Source organism: Argopecten irradians, chromosome 1, assembly GCF_041381155.1.
Source record: "Argopecten irradians isolate NY chromosome 1, Ai_NY, whole genome shotgun sequence".
Classification (NCBI taxonomy): domain Eukaryota; kingdom Metazoa; phylum Mollusca; class Bivalvia; order Pectinida; family Pectinidae; genus Argopecten; species Argopecten irradians.
This window is the reverse complement of record NC_091134.1, coordinates 10,451,258-10,457,374: the sequence shown is the minus strand read 5'-3', so window position 1 is coordinate 10,457,374 and position 6,117 is coordinate 10,451,258. Positions and strand designations below refer to the sequence as shown.

The 6,117-nt window shown below is 33.2% G+C and overlaps 1 protein-coding gene across 3 annotated transcripts in view; it reads left to right on the top strand.

Moving 5' to 3' along the window:
- Positions 1–5,755: 5,755 nt before the first annotated feature.
- The window catches only part of LOC138317250 (phospholipid scramblase 2-like), a 69,998-nt gene continuing 69,636 nt past the window's right edge, over positions 5,756–6,117 (top strand). For 2 of the 3 annotated variants that reach the window (XR_011207748.1, XM_069258803.1), the window contains exon 1: positions 5,757–5,840. The gene's annotated coding sequence lies outside the window, so the exon portion shown is untranslated. Of the gene's footprint in view, positions 5,841–6,117 lie in introns of all 3 variants that reach the window. The other variant, XM_069258823.1, reaches the window with a different exon arrangement.

Below are 6,117 nucleotides of genomic sequence, written 5' to 3'. Positions count from 1 at the left end.
CAGATATCACCCTATCGTCGATACCTCAGGGGCTACTATCACTGACGTTGATACTATGTCAGTGATAATAACCACTGAAGCATTGAGGATGATGCCACCCCAAAAAACACACTCACAATTTATGGCCTTATATTTAAATGGTGGGTACTTGTACATTAATAGACAAATGCACTGTGTCTATATAAATCTTTATCCAAAGTTTTCTTATGTTGAATCGGCCATTTGCAAAATCTGCAGATAAGCGAACCATTCGGCCCATACTTAGTTTTTTTTTAAAAGTCCGGTTTACATAAGAAATCTCTGGATATTTAGCATCGTGAAGCAATGACGAACGCGGGCTGGTCTTGGATGGTGACCACTCCGGCCTCGGCTCATAACATAACTCAGCCATTCAAAAAAACGATGAAAAAATAAAGTCGTTCAAAATATCAATGGTTTAGATTTTTTCTAAGTAAAACATGTAAAGAAAAATCTCTGAAATTTTCACTCTATCAGAATTCGAATAACGACATGTGAAACTTTGGTATCTCTTATTTTCGTTACGGATGTTAGGAAATATATTCACTAAGCATAAGAAAAATTCCTTTACGTAAAATAGCAACTGATAGCAACTGCCCTGGCATATTATTCTAGTTATAGAAAGATCGATGGGAACAATGAATTGTACGACTCGTGATCCTATTTACAAAGAACAGTAAGATTCTGTGATTAAAACGTTGGAAATGTGAAACCAATGGTCAATAGACGAACATATACACTCCAAACCCTTGCCAGAAAATGTTTATAGAAAGAATTTCTGATGAAAACTCATTCAAGCTATTTTTACCCCAATTTCAATGTTTCTAACATCCGTAACACTATTCATAAATAACCTACACTGTACATAATGACTAAAATAATCAAACTACGTTATATTGTATAGAGATTGATGGTGTAACTATAACATACTCGTGTTATTATTCAATAAAAATAAAATTTAGTGATCGCTAGTCTAAATTTTAATCGTTGTGAAGAATTATTTCAAAATATTTACACCAAATTCTTTCTCTCTAGCATCCGTAACGCAAGCTGATAGTAAGAGGTAACATAAATCACGGTAAAATTATTTTTTATTTTTGATGCTATCATTACAGTTACTTTTTTAATTTTGAAAAGACATTATGCGTACAAGAAGTGTTTGCAATTATTTTGGAGCAAAAATAAGTCTTTATAGAATACACTAACATCCGTAACATTTGGTCCGACTATTTTTAACATGTATCATTCCTCTGAGCTCTGTACTTTTGAAGTCAATGATGTTTCATTCGTTTTTATGGACTGTCTACGTATATTTGTTCACAACTATTGATATGCAGCAAAGCATTTGTGTAAATTCACATAGTCAAATCTAGAATTATATGTCAATACCTGAAACACCTAGTTTTCATTCCTATCCATCATATTTTATTAAATCGCTACTTCACTTCATTCTAACAAAAATCATCTACTAAATTTATTGGTGATGTTCAAAACCAATGATTGGACAGGAAAAACCATTCTTTAGGTTGTTCATCTTTGCCAATAATACTTCGTTACGGATGTAAGGCGTTATTGAGGTTAGCAAACACATGCTCATTTGAGAATCATTCGAGAAAATTCTGATCAAGAGTCATGTTTTTGTTATGATTTTGTTCCTTTACCATAACATGATTCGAAAATGTGAGGAACTGATACATACCCGTTTTAATTTTATCAAAAAACGTGTTACGGAGGTTAGCGTCTTAAATACGACACTCAACCTTGAAGACGATTTGTACAAATATTTTTTGAAATAGTCATTCTGACTCTAAACTTAGGATTTGGTTATATTATCTATCTACTAGTTAAAGAGAAAAGTACATATAACCATAATAATTTTGCGGTTATATTTTATATTTTGTTATCCTTAATTTTAATTACGGATGTTAGGTGGAGTTCGGCGACATTTTGAAATATGCAATACAAAAAAAAAAGTGTATCTAACGATCCTTTCTAAACAAAAAGTATCAAATTCTATACACTTGTCAAGTCTCGCCACCACCAAAACTCAACATTTTACAAAAGAGAATATTGAAATGTACTAGCTCTTAACTGCCCTATAAGCAAAGCGACACCGAAAAAGACGATTTCCATCATAATTGTGAAATCCGCAAGCGATAGCTGCTAAATTTTATGAAAAAAAGTGGGACCATTTTTCTGTAATGGCTGAACTAGATTTACCACATTTATTTATTGTATAGAAAACATGTTGACAAGCTTTGAACAGAAAGAAAACAGAACTTTGACAAAATATATCTTTAATCTGCTTATTTCAACGTAATTATATCTGTCCAAAATAACTTTTGATAACCTAAACGTGGAAATGATTTTTTTTTCAATTTCGACAAATTTTCTTAAAAAAATTAGAAAAATAATCGAACAATAGGTAGAGCCTATATCAGTTATCTCCCTAATGTAAACTCTATTACTCTGTACAATCACAATGTACGGTGTAAAAGTTGGTATGTAATCACTGTAAGAAGGGGAATAACTCTTCCGTCACTGACTATACAGACGAGGAACGTTATTATTCTACTTCTAAACTGAATCATCCAAATATGATTTAATTTCATATGTTACACTCATTGCTATTGGTAACAAGTTTGTGGTTATTTTCCATAGACCGAATGAATTGTATGTCAATTATTATGATGTCATATATACATAACGTTTTCGTGGGGAATTTAGTCATTAAACAAAATATAACCTTAAAAAACTATTCGTTATGACATTAATGCGCCAAAATTCAATATTTGGAAAAGTAAATAAAAGTAAAAAAAATAAATGTCTAATTAGTATCTCATTGAGATATAATTTACATTATATTTAAAACACTTATTCTCAATATCTTTTGGGTTTATGAAGTCATAGATAAAACAAAGGACGGATATAATTTACAGAATAGTGCTTAAATAATATAATTTCATTTGTTACACTCATTTCTATTTGTCAGAAGCTAGAGTTTATTTTTGCATAACCTCAAATATGCGAAGAACGTTTTACCACGAAATTCTAAATGCGGCACAGTCAATGGCCAAATGTAAACTATTGAATAAGGTATCATTGTGCCAGAACTACACTTATGTAAATTAATTTTGTTCTGTTTCTGTAAATAGTATAAGCACGATGATAAATGTGTGATTAGTTACCTTACTGAGTTATTACAACCGAATTATAAGCACTATTCAAATTTCCTTTTGATTTATGAAGTCATAGACAATATAGGCCTACGGAAGGACGTTTTTCATATAGACGCGAAATATGATTCATAAACCCAAAAGAAAATGAAAATAATTCATTTTTATATGATACACTCATTTCTATTGGTTCGAAGTTATGTTTGCACAACCCGAAAGAATTTTACGTCGGGATTATGACGTCATACACGAAGAACTTTTCGCGGGAAATTTTAAAAGCGGTTAAGTCATTGACCAAACTAATTTGTTAATAGACTCCCTAAACAAATTTAAATAAAGTAATTTCGACTGCTTTTTACATGAAATTCCTTAAAACCCGTTTCAACTATACAAATCATAAGAAACTATTGACCGGTTAATAGTCGGACCGTTATCCTGCGAGGAACTTTTACATACGTCATAATTAATTGATGGCGTCACTTCAATAATGTTCTTTCATCGATAGTCTTTATTACAAAAATCAGGTAACAAAAAAGTTTTTTCATATCAGTTAACAGCCAAAACCCTTTCTCTCTGGTGTTGGGACCAATCGGCTACAAACCGAGGCTAGAGGTCAGAAACAGTTGATTTCTACACCTCGAGAAAAGAGTTTTGATACTGAATTTGTTTTATTGTATAAAAAATAGCAAAAACCTGACAATTAAGGCATGATTAGTACTTCACTGAATTACTACAATTAAATTATAAGCGTTAATTTTAATATCTTTTGGTTTTATGAAGTCATAGAAATTTTAATCGGACGGACATTATTTTCCATACGCGGAAAAAAATACTAAAAATACTCAGTATTTTCCAAATACTCAGTATTTTTTTTTTTTTTTTTTTTTTGCGCGTCGTAAACCTGTGGTTTAATTCATCAAATCTTACTGTAGATTGGGTTTCTACCGAAGAAAAAATATCAAAAATTTCGTCAACAAATTATGGTACATATACTTATATCAATACAATTCCCATATCTTAGGTTATGTTCTTACTATTATTTGGATCTTAACTACGACCAGAATTAACATATTTCTTTGACAACATCGACAGCACCTGACAAGAACAGTGTCGATATTAGATCATACAAGGAATCGGATATGTTATATCAATGAATAGTAAAGGTTTTAAAGGGTTCACACCTCTGAAATGTCAAAATTTTCTTGTATTAAACTTTTTTTCTCATATAGATTTTCGGAAAGCTTTTGTCACTTAATTATAGATACCTTATTGACAAAATACTGGATTGTAGGGAATTTTGCCGTTTTGACCAAATACACAAGAGATTAAAGCCATAATTTCCTAATGAGGTGTTTGGTCTAAGTATGAATGTTTGTAGAATTTACTTCCCAGTGGTCTTCTTTACAAATATAGCTAGTAAAGAATCACAGCAAAAATAACTCGATACAGCTAACGTTACATATGTAAAAATTACTGGCGCAGTGATGATTTCAGAAAAATCAATTTAGGAAAAAAAAAAAAAAAAAAAAATGGCGCGCCGGATCGACCCAAATGCCGATATTCTTTCGGCGAAAGTCTTTCTCACCATGAAGCTCAGAGATAAGTTTAAGACTGCGGTTCAGGTAACAAAACAGTCGTTTCATGCCTTTTCAGTCAAAACTCCTTCCCTCGGTGTTGGGACCAACCACAGGGCCTCGTTACTAATAATGATATATATATAAGATAGGTCACTTCTATTTACATACATTGTTACTAATAATGATATATACCATCATTACTGGGCCCTACAGGTAGGGCGTTAGAATTGTACCTGCTGCCCCTATTGCATGATCGTAAAAGGCGACTAAATTTAGGATCTTATCTTTTCTCTCCTTCCTAACTGACTTTATCCTTCCTAATGCCTCCCTTGGCACCGCCTCACTTTTGGCCTTGAGTTGAGCGTTCGCCCCTGTGAGGAAGGCTCTGAGTTCTGTCCCCTGGCCGAGACACACCAAAGTCTATAAAAGTGGTAGTTTCTGCTCCTGTTTAACGCGCTCAGCATATAGGGAGTGGGACGACTGGTTCGCCCGTTGTCAGTATAATGTGACCGGGTGGGGTGTGTTGCTTGGTGTCTTCGGCGGCATGCTTCAGTGATATAGCACTTTAAAAAGGACAACAGTTCCACTATACAAAAAGACACAACATGAATATACCGCAGTCTCCCGAAACACGCATCTCGCACAACATACACGCAACGCACCTCATACATGGGAGGCCGTCCTTACATGACCATAGCTGTTAATAGGACGTTAATTAATAAAAAAAAAAAATCATTAGTAACGAGGCCCTGTGGACCAACCCTATATATTTCGACATTGTATACAAGTTGTTACACAATAGTACATAATTTTGTGTAATGGACCCATGTATATAAATCATCGATGCAACTGATCGCGATCTTAGTGTATTTTCGATTTGTCTTAAATGAGCTGAGCTTTTTACGTCTTAGCGGAATACCCTAGCGACTAACCAGACAACACACATTATCCATTCATTTAGACGCTTGTAAGGGACATATATTGTCAAGCTTTAGTATAACAATGACTAAATTCTCCGGTTGAGTGAGTACAGCTACACTCGACTTCAAGTCCTGCCGATCAGTTTCAGGTAAGTTTTGCTGTAGAATACAAAGTTTAAAGCTTATTTTATCAGACCTGTTTCTAAAATTTCATTTTGTAAGCCACATAGTTAATTTCATCTAGTTAATGCTTATTTAAAATAAGTGTTTTAGTTCACAGTTTTGTAAAGGGTGTTATCCGGTTGTCGTGTTTTGTTTATACTTGAACTGATCATGATCATGGGCCTATTTCGAAATAGGCCAAGGGTTTTTCATATATCACATCATTGCATGAGAAACTGTCATGTATTTTCAAGTTATACGTGT